Source organism: Salvelinus fontinalis, chromosome 42, assembly GCF_029448725.1.
Source record: "Salvelinus fontinalis isolate EN_2023a chromosome 42, ASM2944872v1, whole genome shotgun sequence".
NCBI lineage: Eukaryota > Metazoa > Chordata > Actinopteri > Salmoniformes > Salmonidae > Salvelinus > Salvelinus fontinalis.
Genome location: NC_074706.1, coordinates 23298729 through 23315068, shown reverse-complemented (window position 1 = coordinate 23315068; position 16340 = coordinate 23298729).

Sequence of the window (16340 nt, the reverse complement as noted above, 5' to 3'; positions counted from 1 at the left end):
TTGTTGCCTTTAAAACTTTTCTCTACACAAAATTCTAAAGATAGGTCACCAGGTAAGAATGCCCTATGGGAATTTAAAATCAACACCTAAACTACACAAAAACAATCAAATATATTTCTGAATGTAGCCCAAGCGTCAATTCCCCAAATTCGTGAATAAAGATTTACTGACCTTCGTCTAGTAGACTGGGAAAAGCAATGTAGGTTGGATCTCATCACCACCTCTGTCGTGTACCAGCTCACCACTGGCCTGAAATAAACCCTCAATTCAGAGGTCAGGTCTTTGTCTTACTGATCCTGGATCCGCCCGTGCACAGTTGTCAGCAGTTCAGGCACTGAGTGATGATAAGAGAGGTTGCATCTCTGGACGCGCTAGTTATGCTGGGTGAAGTCACCGCATGTGTGGGAGGTGGGAAAAGACAACAACAGCTAATCAGCGAAGACAACAACAACAGGTAAAATGGTGATGAATGGGCAGAGGGCAGAGAGAATTTAGACTCCTCAACTTGTTCAACAGCTACACCATGATTTGTCATTATTGATCGCTAACAATTTTTCTCCCACACTACCTTTACAAAATTCAAACTTTCATTATTTGTTTTTTATGCATGAATACGATGGCTCACTATTCATTGTTGGCATTTCCTGCCTAAGTTTGCACACTTTGCCAATGAAGTAATCATTAAATTAATTGGCAACATCAAATGGTTTTGTGATGCATAAGCCATCTGATTCAATTAAAGTTTAATTTGTATTTCTGCCCATAATTTCATTTGAAGTACTCAAGTATTTTTCCATCATTCTTTATATCATTGATATTGGCTTCATAATACAGTTTTTTCTTTTTGTTGAGTTTAGTCACATTAATTTCTCAATTTGCAGTAAATCAGCCAGTCAGATGTGCAGCCAGACTTATTAGCCACTCCTTTTGCCCCATCTCTTTCGTTCAAATATTTTTTATTGAACACACACAGGAATGGTGTATAGGTATAAAAGGCAGGTATACAATTTTTAACTAAACATAAAAGAGCAGACAGAAATAAAAAGACCCAGAGTTCTGGGTACAAAACAAATATTACAAAACAAGACATACAGAACAAGGACAGGTAGAAAGAAAGAGGGTAGGTGTCACCCCCCCACTTATTCCCCCCCTTTATCCCTCCCCCGCTTCTTCCCCCCCTTTATCCCTTCCCCTTATTCCCCTCCCGACTGCTCGGGTGGCGGTGCCAACACATGCTGCCCAAAGGTGGATTACAATTTGAGAGTGCGTTAAAAAGTACAAATTCACAGCGCCAAACGGTCCAAGTAAGAGAGGAAAGGCTGCCAGATTTGATCAAATGTTGATAATTTATTGTTCAGAATATATCTAATCCTTTCTAAGTGTACAGTGTTTGCCAATTCGCTGAGCCATAATTTGGTAGTGGGCGCTTCCCTCTTTTTCCAGAACAACAAGATTAGTTTTTTTGCCGAAATGAGACTGTAAGAGATGAGTTGTTTTTGGGGGTTGGCTATTCCGTTTAGGGAATCAGACACTCCCAGGATTATCAGAAGCTGGTCTGGGTCAATTGAAGTCTCCAGAACTTCAGAGAGGATCCTAAAAATTCCACACCAGTAACCATACAAGCTAGAGCATAGGGCAAAGCAGTGGAGTAGTGTACCCTGTGCAGCCTGACATTTATCACACATAGGGGATGTATCAGGAAATATCCTATGCAGTTTGGTTTTGGAATAGTGTAATCTGTGTAATACCTTGAATTGTATGAGACGATGTCTGGAGTTAATGGAGCAGGTGTGGATGTACTCCAAGCTATCTTCCCAGTCTGCCACCGAAATGTCAGTCCCTAGTTCTTCCTCCCATTTTGCCTTAATGGCATCTGTAGAAGGTGTGCTAACCGATTGAAAAGCATCATATAAACGAGATATCAGTTTGTCTGAGGTGGGGGATGTTTTTATGCATCCGTCAAACATGCAAGGCTTAACGTTCCCAAATGTTGGGAGGTGTTTCCTAACATAGTCTCTGATTTGTAGGTATCTGAAAAAGTTACTTCTGGGAAGATTCCCTCAGCAACTCAAAGGAAGCAAAGGTCCCTTCTATATACACTGCTCAAAAAAATAAAGGGAACACTTAAACAACACAATGTAACTCCAAGTCAATCACACTTCTGTGAAATCAAACTGTCCACTTAGGAAGCAACACTGATTGACAATAAATTTCACATACTGTTGTGCAAATGGAATAGACAAAAGGTGGAAATTATAGGCAATTAGCAAGACACCCCCCAAAACAGGAGTGATTCTGTAGGTGGTGACCACAGACCACTTCTCAGTTCCTCTGCTTCCTGGATGATGTTTTGGTCACTTTTGAATGCTGGCGATGCTCTCACTCTAGTTGTAGCATGAGACGGAGTCTACAACCCACACAAGTGGCTCAGGTAGTGCAGTTCATCCAGGATGGCACATCAATGCGAACTGAGGCAAAAAGGTTTGCTGTGTCTGTCAGCGTAGTGTCCAGAGCATGCAGGCGCTACCAGGAGACAGGCCAGTACATCAGGGGACGCGGAGGAGGCCGTAGGAGGGCAACAACCCAGCAGCAGGACCGCTACCTCCGCCTTTGTGCAAGGAGGTGCACTGCCAGCGCCCTGCAAAATGACCTCCAGCAGGCCACAAATGTGCATGTGTCTGCTCAAACGGTCAGAAACAGACTCCATGAGGGTGGTATGAGGGTCCGACGTCCACAGGTGGGGGTTGTGCTTACAGCCCAACACCGTGCAGGACGTTTGACATTTGACAGAGAACACCAAGATTGGCAAATTCGCCACTGGCGCCCTGTGCTCTTCACAGATGAAAGCAGGTTCACACTGAGCACATGAGCACATGTGACAGACGTGACAGAGTCTGGAGACGCTGTGGAGAACGCTCTGCTGCCTGCAACATCCTCCAGCATGACCGGTTTGGCGATGGGTCAGTCATGGTGTGGGGTGGCATTTCTTTGTGGGGCCGCACAGCCCTCCATGTGCTCGCCAGAGGTAGCCTGACTGCCATTAGGTACCGAGATGAGATCCTCAGACCCCTTGTGAGACCATATGCTGACACATGCACATTTGTGGCCTGATGGAGGTCATTTTGCAGGGCTCTGGCAGTGCACCTCCTTGCACTAAGGCGGAGGTACCGGTCCTGCTGCTGGGTTGTTGCCCTCCTACGGCCTCCTCCACGTCTCCTGATGTACTGGCCTGTCTCCTGGTAGCGCCTGCATGCTCTGGACACTACGCTGACAGACACAGCAAATCTTTTTGCCACAGTTCGCATTGATGTGCCATCCTGGATGAACTGCACTACCTGAGCCACTTGTGTGGGTTGTAGACTCCGTCTCATGCTACCACTAGAGTGAGAGCACCGCCAGCATTCAAAAGTGACCAAAACATCATCCAGGAAGCATAGGAACTGAGAAGTGGTCTGTGGTCACCACCTGCAGAATCACTCCTGTTTTGGGGGGTGTCTTGCTAATTGCCTATAATTTCCACCTTTTGTCTATTCCATTTGCACAACAGCATGTGAAATTTATAGTCAATCAGTGTTGCTTCCTAATTGGACAGTTTGATTTCACAGAAGTGTGATTGACTTGGAGTTACATTGTGTTGTTTAAGTGTTCCCTTTATTTTTTTGAGTAGTGTATAAATCCCCTATTGTACTTATCCCCAACTCTCCCCATTGCTCAAAGGTGTTATCAAGGTTAGAGGGGGCAAAGGAGGGGTTCCTGGCAACAGGGAGCATGAATGACATTGGTCTAAGCTCAAAGTGGGTTTTATTTTGCTTCCAGATTCGGACTGTGCTATGTATAATAGGATTGTTACGATAAAGTGACCTCTCCAGATTGACAGGCGACAAAATCACAGCACCAATAGAGAAGGGGTGACACTCCTCCCGCTCCATACTAAGCCAGCTGGGTGACCGACGTGCGTTATCCAGCAAAAACGTAACAGCGCTGAGGTTAGCGGCCCAATAATAAAATAAAAAATTTGGGAGAGACAATCCTCCTTCCATCTTGGATTTGCAGAGGTGTTTTTTACCTATCCTGTGTGTTTTATAATCCCAGATGAAAGGATTGATAATTGAGTCCAGTTGTTTATGAAAGGATTTAGGTATGAATACTGGGATGTTCTGGTATAGGTAGAGCAGTTGTGGGAGGAAGACCATTTTAATGGCATTAATTCTTCCGAGCAGAGAAATTGGGAGAGTTCTCCAAAATTGTATGTTTGTCTTGAGTTTTTGCATCAGAGAGGGGAAATTCTCTTTAAACAGTAAGGAGTATTGTTTGGTAACTACAATTCCTAGATAGGTAAATTTTTCTGAAGATAACTTAACTGGAAGATGTTCTAGCCAGGAGGTGTTTTGTAACCGTATGGGCATTAATTCACTCTTGTTCCAATTTATTCTGTATCCCGAGAAGGTACCAAACAACTTAATCACATCAAGAATAGCTGGAATACTAGCTTGGGGTTCTGTTACATAAAGGAGAATGTCATCTGCGTATAGGGAAATCTTATTTAGAGTATCTTTAGTATTATAGCCGTGTATTGCTGCATCAGATCTAATCGCCTGAGCGAGAGGTTCAATGATTAAGGCGAAGAGCATAGGCGACAGCGCACAACCCTGCCTTGTCCCTCTGTAGAGGTTAAATCGGGGCGACAATGATTGGTTAGTGAGTATTCTCGCACAGGGGTTCCTATATAAAAGCTGGATCCAATTTATGAACCCATCTCCAATATTACATTTCTGTAGGACTTTGAATAGATAGGACCACTCAACTTGGTCAAAAGCCTTCTCGGCGTCAAGAGATATAACGGCAAAGTCCACGTTTGGTAACCTCTGAGAATACATAATGTTGAAGAGATTGAAGAATGAGTTTCTGTTCGGGATAAAGCCGGTCTGGTCCGAATGGACCAATTTGCCAATTAAAGTGCTAAGCCTGTTAGCCAGGGTTTTTGCTAAAATCTTTCCGTCTGTATTAAGGAGGGATATTGGTCTGTATGACCCTACCTCTTCCGGATCTTTACCCTTCTTATGTATAACTGTAATGAATGCTTCATCCAAAGTAGATGGGAGAGCTCCATCCTCCTTGGCCTGAACCAACATTTTGTGCAGGTAGGGAGAGAGCATGCTGCTGAATGTTTTATAGAATTCACCAGGGTATCCATCTGGGCCCGGGGTCTTGCCACTCTTTAGAGTTTTAATTGTTTCTCAAATTTCTTCAAGAGATATTTCCTTATTCAGGAAGTTAGAATCTTCCTGGTTCAGGGCAGGAAGATTACAGTCCTCCAAAAAGTTTTGCTGTCACGTTCCTGCCGGTACCACGCACCAGGCCTATAGTGCGCTTCGAGAGGTCAGTGTGCCCTGTCCCTGCTCCCCGCACTAGCCTAAAGGTGCGTGTCCTTAGCCCGGTGCCTCCAGTTCCGGCACCACGCACCAGGCCTACAGTGCGCCTCATCCGGCCAGAGCCATCCGTCTCCCCAGCACCATCTGAGCCATCCGTCTCCCCAGCGCCATCTGAGCCATCCGTCTCCCCAGCGCCATCTGAGCCATCCATCTCCCCAGCGCCATCTGAGCCATCCGTCTCCCCAGCGCCATCTGAGCCATCCGTCTGCCCAGTGCCGTCTGAGCCATCCGTCTGTCCCGAGCCATTAGAGCCACCCGTCTGTCCCGAGCCGTCAGAGCCGTTAGTCAGTCAGGAGCTGCTAGAGCCATTTGTCAGTCAGGATCTGCCAGAGCCGCCAACCAGACAGGATCTGCCAGAGCCGCCAACCAGACAGGATCTGCCAGAGCCGCCAACCAGACAGGATCTGCCAGAGCCGCCAACCAGTCAGGATCTGCCAGAGCCGCCAACCAGACAGGATCTGCCAGAGCTGCCAACCAGACAGGATCTGCCAGAGCCGCCAGCGATCCATGAGCGTCCAGAGCCGTCAGCCAGCCATGAGTGTCGAGAGCCGTCAGCCAGCCATGAGCGTCGAGAGCCGTCAGCTAGCCATGAGCGTCCAGAGCCGTCAGCTAGCCTTGAGCGTCCAGATCCGTCAGCCAGTCATGAGCTGCCTCTCAGCCCAGAGCTGCCATTTATTCAGAACTGCCCCTCAGTCCAGAGCTGTCTCTCTGTCCGGAGCTCCCCTTCAGTCCGGAGTTGCCCCTCTATCCTGAGCTACCTCTCTATCCTGACCTACCTCTCTGTCTTGAGCTATCTCTCTATCCCGGTGCTGCCCCTTGTCCCGGTGCTGCCTCTTATCGTAAGGTTACCATTAAAATTAAGTGGGTGTATTATGAGGGTGGTCATTCTAAGGGGGAGACGTAAGCTGGGATTGACTATGGTGGGGTGGGGACCTCGCCCAGAGCCTGAGCCACCCCCGTGGTCAGACGCCCACCCAGACCCTCCCCTAGACTTTTGGTGGTGCGTTCGGAGTACGCACCTTGAGGGGGGGGGGGTTATGTCACGTTCCTGACCGGTTTTCTGTTATTTTGTATGTGTTTGACGGTCAGGGCGTGAGTTTGGGTGGGTAGTCTATGTTATGTGTTTCTATGTTTGTTTAAGGGTGACCTGATATGGCTCTCAATTAGAGGCAGGTGGTTTTCATTTCCTCTGATTGAGAGTCATATTAAGGTAGGTGTTTTCACATTGATTGTTGTGGGTGGTTGTCTCCTGTGTCTGTGTCAGTGTATGTTACGCCACACGGGACTGTTTTCGGTTTTGTTTGTTTGTTCGTTTTATGTAGTCAGTTTTCCTGTTATTGCGTTCTTCGTGTTTCATGTAAGTTCGTCGTCCAGGTCTGTCTACGTCGTTTATTGTTTTGTAATTATTCAAGTGTTCGTCGTGTTTTCTGTTTTGTTTAATAAATAGTATGTCGAACTACAACGCTGCATTTTGGTCGAATCACTACTCCTCCTTTTCGGATGAAGAGGAGGAGGAACGCCGTTACATTTGCATAATTAAGGGGTTAGGATCTGCTTTAGATGTATATAGAGTCTCATAAAACTGACGGAATCTGTCATTGATGTCTTTGGGGGAAGAGAGTAATTCCCCAGATGCAGATTTAACTTTGTGAATCATTCGGTCACTCACATTATTTCGAAGTTGTCTGGCGAGTAATTTGTGTGGTTTGTCACCAAACTCAAAATATTTTTGCTTGGTGTAGAGAAAAGATTTAGCCATTTTAGCTGAGAGAATCTGATTATATTCAAATTTTAAAGAGGTAATTTTTTTAGGTTTCTCCATAGATGGATGTCTAAAATTCTCCCTATCCAGTAAGTGAATTTGTCCCTCCAGTTCTACCAATTTTCCCCTGTTTTGCCTACTCCTGGCAGTCTGATAGGAGATGATACAGCCTCTCAAATAAGCCTTACGTGTTTCCCACAGTAATGCTGGGGAAGTCTCTGTGTTGTCGTTGGTATCAAAGAAAAATGTAATTTGGTCTTTAAGATGTTCACAGAATGTTGGTTCTGTGAGGAGCTGAGGATTTAACCTCCAGACCCTCTCGTTTGGTACGATGTCACCCAATCTCAGGGAGAAGGTGAGTGGACTGTGGTCCGAGATTATAATATCATGATACTTCACATTACAGGTATAGGGGAGTAGTTTAGCATCAACCAAAAAGTAGTCAATTCGAGTATAAACATTGTGAACATGAGAGTAAAAGGAGTATTCCCTACCTGTAGGGTTAGTGATCCTCCATATATCAAATAAGTTAGAATTCTTTATGTAGGTATTCAAGAATTCACTTGAATAGGAGGTGGGGGTTCGCCGGGTAGAGGATCTGTCCAAATATTGGTCTAGCACACAGTTAAGGTCCCCTCCAATGATCAGGTTAGTATGGGAGATATCTGGAATCAGGGCAAGGACTCTTTTGAAAAAAGAGGGGTTATCAATGTTTGGCCCATAGATATTTAGTAGAGTTACAGAAGTAGAGTGGATCTCTCCTATTACGATCACATAACGACCCTCTTTATCCACAATAGTGGTTTTATGTAGAAAGGGAATTCCTTTCCGTACCAGAATCGCTGTGCCTCTCATTTTGGCAGAGAGGTTAGAGTGATACACTTGCCCCACCCACCTACATTTAAGTCTGCTATGAGAATTATTTTTCAGATGGGTTTCTTGCAAAAATATAATATCAGACGAGAGTGCTTTCAAGTGAGCTAGGACCTTGCCTCTCTTAATTGGTTCGTTTAAACCCTTGACATTCCAGGAAGTGAATGTGAGCCCCGCCCCCCTCTCATTTGTAGTTCCTATGGTGGCCTGCAAAACATGTAACTCAATAAAAAGGTAAGAAAGCGCACCAAACCATCACGATCAGCATATGTAGCAGCTACACCCGAGCAGTATCCAACCAGCCCCTCCCCCCTGCAAGCACCTTTACTTCCCACCCCGTTCCCCTACTTTCCCCACTATTTACCCCCCGATCAACCCACATTTAACAGGCATACACAAATAGGAGAAAAAAATATATATAATAATAATAAACACATTGTCTGGCCGATGCCAAAAAAGCCCGGCGTGACCTCGAACAAGAGGTAAAACAAAAATAAAATCCCAACTATATGTTCACCTCTCACTATCCTAGAACTTCTACTAACATATGAACTGAGGAGGCTCCCGCGAATAAAGTGTTCAATTAGCATCTAATAAACCTAAAGAGAATAAGTTGCAACTTAAACATATTGCGCACTTAAGCGTCATCTTGGGTCAATCCCTGAGATAAGCAAGATAAAGCATCACAAGATTATATTGCTAAGCAATGCCGGTCTAAACATGAACCATCAGCAACCGACTTAGAAAGCCGTACATTTACATATTGTGGGTTAGATCGGAAACAAGAATTTTTCTAAATTAAAACGTACACCCCAGTCAGAAAATGAATAAATAAAAAGGTTATATATATATATATATATATATATATATATATATATATATATATATATATATATATACATACATATCTACCTACACATATACATACATACATACATACATACATACATACATACACATATATATATATATATATATATATATATATATATATATATACATACACACATACATACATACACACACATACATACACACACATATACATACACACATACACACACATACACACATACATACACACACATCCCCCAAAAATACATATAAAAGTATATATTTAAAAAAATATATACATATACACACACACACATATATACATATGCATATATACACATACATACAGAAACATTCATGCCCCAGAGTAATAATCTACACTAATTTAAAATATACACATACATAATAGTAAAATGCTAAGAGAAAATAATTATAAAGTACAAATAATAATTATATGTACGCACACCTACACAGACACTACAGAGGGCTGGTGGGGATCTAATCGGGAGAGCGGCCCTCGGCTAAAACAAAGGCAGAACGGCACAAAACATCAACTTGCTATCCAGGTGTCTGTGTCTGCCCCTTCCCAACCATCACCCCCAGTCCCCTGCAAGCAATAAATAAATGGTATTGTAATAACAATAAATGTAAGAATTGAAAAATAAATAACGAAACAAAACAAAAAATGGGGGAATATAAGTATATTCATCCAAAAGTGTCAATGATCAAACCTGGAAGGCATCCCAAATAGGCATCGCTCTGAACACAGCCAGAATGAAAGTGACTTTAACTGAGAGCCCAGACCGCCCTCCACAGCATCTTACATGTTCGGTAGCCCTTGTTGAGACCGTTCAATACGGTTTCACCCGTTATGGTATAGTATGGATTCGATTCCATGAGCAGACCCTAACACACAATGACAAGGCACTCTAACCTGTACGGGGGATTGGCGTATGTTCCCGGATAAACTTCTCTGCGTCCAAAACTGAGGAGAGCCAAATCTTCTCACCGGAAGGCGGGGTAATTCTTAGTCTTGCAGGGAAGAGCAAGGCTGGGCGAAGATGGAGTTTGTAGAGTTTGGTCATGACATCTCTGTAGCCGCCGCGGTGCTTTGCCACATCGGGCGCATAATCATCATAGACACGGAAGGGGTGCCCTTTACGTAGCAGGTTGCCCCTCATTCGGGCCTTGCGCAGGATAAGATCCTTGGTCTTGAAACTGTGACAACAGATGATTACTGGGCGAGGACGTTGGCCCGGTCCAGGCACTGGGACAAGGGCGCGATGTGCACGGTCCAGCTGGGGGTCCGAAGCCAAAACATCCGACCCCATTGCATCCTTCAATAGCTTGGCGAAGAAGTCTGTGGGGCGAGAGCCCGCCTCTACCCCCTCTGCCAGACCAACAACGCGAAGGTTATTACGTCTGGAACGGCCCTCCAGGTCGACCACTTTCACAGAAAGCCTCTGCACACTACCCTGCAGTGACGAGCATAGCTTCTCTAACTCGTCGATCCTACCAGCGTTGAATTCAAAAGCCCTCTCAAGGTCCACAATACTCTGGCCCTGCGAAGCGACCGTTCGAATGGTGCTCTCGATTTTGGTGTCCAGTTCAGCAATAGTAGCCTTAAGATCCTCAGCTAAAGCAACATGTAGTTCTCCCAAAGCCCGGGTAAGTTCTTTAAGTGTCACGTTGTTGCCTGTGCCTTCCGCCATGTCTGTCTCGTTGTTTGGTGTGGAGTAGGCCTCCGATGTGGATTTATTGTCCTTTGGCCGCTTATTACTCGGCATTTTTACACAGAAAGTTACAATGTTGTATTAGAAAGAAATGTTTGTTGTAAAAAGTATCATAAAGTAGGTTAAGTTAGATTATTTCGCAAAAAAGTTGCAGGAGCCTCTCACACACCGCCGTTCACTCCAACATGCTAGCTCCGCCCCTTTTGCCCCATTTCTTTCAACCATACCGTTTTTCAATTCCTCATCAATCCATGAAGTCTTAACAGCTCTAACAGTCAGTTTCTTAACAGGTACATGTTTATCAATAATTGGAAGAAGCAATATTATAAATTCATCAAGTGCACTGTCTGGATACTCCTTATTAATCACATCAGACCAACAAATATTTTTAACATCATCCACATAAGAGTCACAGCAAAATATTTTGTATGATCTCTTATACACTATTTTAGGCCCAGCTTTTGGAACGTTGGCTTTCCTGGATATAGCCACGATATTGTGATCACTGCATCCAATGGGTATGGATACAGCTTTAGAACAAAGTTTTACAGTATTAGTAAAAATGTGATCGATACATGTGGATGATCTTGTTCTTGTAGTGTTTGTAAACACCCTGGTAGGTTGATTAATAACCTGAACCAGATCGCAGGCACTTGTTACAGTGAGAAGCTTCCTATTGAATGGACAGCTTGATGAAAACCAGTCAATATTCAGGTCTCCAAGAAAGTAGACCTCAAGTATTTTCACACATTATTTAGATACTGACTGTTAGCACTTGGAGGCCTATAGCAACACCCCAAAAGAAAAGGCTTTAGATGTGCCAAGTGAACCTGCAACCAAAACACTTAAATAACACTTGACATGAGATATTCTCTAAGCATTACAGGGATATGGCTCTAAATATACAACACCTCCCCCATAAGCATTTCTGTCTCTTCTATAGATGTTACAGTTGAAGTCGGAAGTTTACATACACCTTCGCCAAATACATTTAAACTCAGATTTTCACAATTCCTGACATTTAATCCTAGTAAAAAATTCCCTGTCTTAGATCAGTTAGGATCGCCACTTTGTTTTAAGAATGTGAAATGTCAGAATAATAGTAGAGAGAATTATTTATTTCAGCTTTTATTTCTTTCATCACATTCCCAGTGGGCCAGAAGTTTACATACACTCCATTGGTACTTGGTAGCATTGCATTTTAAATTGTTTAACTTGGGACAAACGTTTTGGGTAGCCTTCCACAAGCTTCCCACAATAAGCTGGGTGAATTTTGGCTCATTCCTCCTGACAGAGCTGTAACTGAGTCAGGTTTGTAGGCCTCCTTGCTCGCACACGCTTTTTCAGTTCTGCCCACAAATCTTCTAGAGGATTGAGGTCAGGGCTTTGTGATGGCCACTCCAATACCTTGACTTTGTTGTCCTTAAGCTATTTTGCCACAACTTTGGAAGTATGCTTGGGGTCATTGTCCATTTGGAAGACCAATTTGCGACCAAGCTTTATCTTCCTGACTGATGTCTTGAGATGTTGCTTCAAAATATCCACATAATTTTCCTACCTCATGATGCCATCTATTTTGTGAAGCGCACCAGTCCCTCCTGCAGCAAAGCACCCCCACAACATGATGCTGCCACCCTCGTGCTTCACGGTATGGATGGTGTTCTTCGGCTTGCAAACCTCCCCCTTTTCCTCCAAACATAACAATGGTCATTATGGCCAAACAGTTCTATTTTTGTTTCATCAGACCAGAGGACATTTCTCCAAAAAGTACGATCTTTGTCCCCATGTGCAGTTGCAAACCGTAGTCTGGCTTTTTTATGGCGGTTTTGGAGCAGTGGCTTCCTCCTTGCTGAGCGGCCTTTCAGGTTATGACGACATAGGACTTGATTACTGTGGATATAGATACTTTTGTACCTGTTTCCTCCAGCATCTTCACAAGGTCCTTTGCTGTTGTTCTGGGATTGATTCACACTTTTCGCACCAAAGTACGTTCATCTCTAGGAGACAGAACGCGTCTTCTTCCTGAGCGGTGTCGTGTCTTTGGCTATGCCGGATTAACCTTTCACGAGCCTCTACCCCGGGTCCGGAAGCACCCCCCCCCCCCCACTGATTAGCATCGCTAGCATAGCGTCACAATTAAATAGTAGCATCTAAATATCATTAAATCACAAGTCCAAGACACCTGATGAAAGATACAGATCCTGTGAATAAAGCCACCATTTCAGATTTTTAAAATGTTTTACAGGGAAGACACAATATGTAAATCTATTAGCTAAACACGTTAGCAAAAATCACCATTTTTCTTTGTCCACCATTTTCTCTCAACACCAGTAGCTATCACCAATTCGGCTAAACTAAGATATTGATAGCCACTAACCAAGAAACAACCTCATCAGATGACAGTCTGATAACATATTTATGGTATAGGATAGGTTTTGTTAGAAAAATGTGCATATTTCAGGTATAAATCACAGTTTGCCATTGCAGCCACCATCACAAATCTCACCAAAGCTCCTAGAATTACTACAGAGAGCAACTTGTATTACCAATTTACTCATCATAAAACATTTCTTAAAAATACACAGCACATAACAATGGAAAGACACATATCTTGTGAATTCAGACAACATTTCAGATTTTCTAAGTGTTTTACGGCGAAAACACAATAAATCGTTATATTAGCATACCACATATGCAAACGTTACCCGAGCACTGATTCAAGCCAAAGAGAGCGATATCGTTATCATCGCCAAAATATATTAATTTTTTCACTAACCTTCTCAGAATTCTTCAGATGACACTCCTGTAACATCATATTACAACATACATATAGAGTTTGTTCGAAAATGTGCATATTTAGCCACCAAAATCATGGTTAGACAATGACAAAAGTAGCACAGCTGGTCAGAAAATGTCGTGCACCATATTAGACAGTGATCTAGTCTTATACATAAATATTCATAAACTTGACTAAAAAATACAGGGTGGACAGCGATTGATAGACAATTTAATTCTTAATACAATCGCGGAATTACATTTTTTAAATTATCCTTACTTTTCAATACAGGTTGCGCCAAGCGAAGCTATAGCAAACAAAATGGCGGCATAAGCGTTTAACATTTTTCGACAGAAACACGATTTATCATCATAAATTGTTCTTACTATGAGCTGTTCTCCCATCAGAATCTTGGGCAATGAATCCTTTCTTGGGTATAATCTTCTTTTGGTCGAAAGATGTCCACTTGTCCGTCGAAATGCCCACTAACGTACGACCGGGACCCCGAAACGTGCCCGGAGCTTCAAAGTCTATTACAAAGCAATGCCTCAAAATCGCACTAAACGGATATAAATTGCTATAAAACGGTTTAAATTAACTACCTTATGATGTTTCTAACACCTATAACGAGTAAAAAGATGACCGACGCTATATTACTGGCTAAACCAAGGCTTGGAAAAAGGCCAGTCAGATATCCTTCTTGCGTTGAGCGCAGAGTCCAAAGGAACGCTACTTCCGGTATTTGGTGATTTATAGAGCCAATTATTGCGCAATCGACTCCATTCAAATTGTCACCACTTACTGACATCTAGAGGAAGGCGTGGGCAGTGTTTGTATCCTCATAGGATCTACAGTGGCTTTAAAACTGATCTGGAACCAGAGGCCAAGAGTTCTGAAAACTCACTCACTGGGAGGAAAAGTGCTGTAGAATGAGTTCTGTTCCACTCAGAGACATAATTCAAACGGCTATAGAAACTAGAGAGTGTTTTCTAACCAATAATAACAATAATATGCATATTGTACGAGCAGGAATTGAGTACTAGGCAGTTTAATCTGTAGAGAAAATTATGCTAATGCGAAACAGCACCCCCTATAGTTGCAAGAAGTTAAGTGATGTGACATGCTATTCTATAAAATCCTTTCTCTGTAATTAATATTACCTGATTGAGCTAATCATGTAAATGTAATTAACTAGAAATTCGGGGCACCACAAAATAATATTTATAGAGCTGTTATCTTCCGAATAAACTCTTAAAGTCCTAGTAATATTTTACATCAATAGCAGTCAATATTAATCGTCACCTTATTTCAGTCTCATCTGAAAGTTGTAAATTCTTGGTTATCTTCACGAACCCTGGCTAACAAGTTGAATCAGCAATACAAAATTGGGTTTAATTATTTATTTACTAAATACCTAACTAATCACACAGAATTACATATACACAGAATGAATCATACCTTGATTATGTCATAAAGGAAAACGTCCCAAGCGGACGGAACAGATATGACAGCTGGTTACACAAAGAAAAGGGGTCTGGGTTTGAGTGAAAGAGCGGGAAGACTGAAGACCAAAGGGAGAAGCGATGTCTCTATCGGGCCATAGGCAGCTACTCTATCGTAAATACAGAATCTTATGCATTCTAAATTACCGCCCATTTGGAAAAGGAAAATGCAATAAATATTTACTCTGAGCTGCGCTTCAATAGGTTGGTGGTAGATGGAAGGCCGAGTTGCCCAAGAGTTCTTCCATCCTTTGAAGAGCGTCTCTGGTGGTAAACTGTATCCGTTTTAGTAACGTCGTTGTGTGGTAGACGGTATACTCTGTCTGTCCTTTCCCAGTCCACGCTTGGCGGCTGGAGTGAATCAGAGTTCAAAGTTCATACCCCGTTACCATGCTTATATGCTCATGCTATCTTCTGGCTGGTATTGTCGAAATTCATCATATTCGACGTGTCGATCGTCCTCTTCACATGGGAATTCAATGCTAATTTCATTAGGTAGCTGAGATTGGCTTTGCTCTGTAGGTGTCACCTGTCCTTCTAACATCAAGGCCGTCGCCTTAATGTCCCCGGAACAGGAAGTTATATTGTCGTCAAGGCTTTATATAGGAAGGGAGAGGAGGGTGTGTTTCATAGTTTATAACCAATGTCTCTTCACGTGGGCGGGCCACTGATTCGGGCCTAATTCACTCATGAAAACCCAATTCTCACATTTTAGAAGCTAAAATTACATTTAATCTTTTCACAAATAATTTCATATTTAAACATTTAAATTGCACAACAATTCCATGTGAATCTGATAAATATAATGGGTAGACTTTCCACTGTACAGTTTATGTCATCCTATCATTGATGAGAAGGTTTCAGATAACAACCGAACTGACATCATATTCATTAAGTACCAACGCATATGTTCAACTGATTAGATTACCAAAATATGGTTCATTTCCCCCCACCTTCTGATGTTCCCAGAATCTCTATGTTAACCAAGGGATTTTCAATAGTCACATCAGTAGGGTAGAGAGAGGAAAAAAGGGGGAGAGTTATTTATGACTGTCATAAACCTACCCCCAGGCCATCGGTATGACGGCTGCGTGGTCCCATGGTGTTTATACTTGCGTACTATTGTTTGTACAGATAAATGTGATACCTTCAGGCGTTTGGAAATTGCTCCCAAAGATGAACCAGACTACAAGTATTTTTTTTTAGGTTTTGGCTGATTTCTTTTGATCATCATATGATGTCAAGCAAAGAGGTACTGAGTTTGAAGGTAGGCCTTGAAATACATCCACAGCTACACCTCCAATTGACTCGAATGATGTCAATAAGCCTATCAGAAGCTTCTAAAGCCATGACATCCTTTTCTGGAATTTTCCAAGCTGTTTAAAGGCACAGTCAGCTTTGTGTATGTGAACTTCTGACCCACTGGAA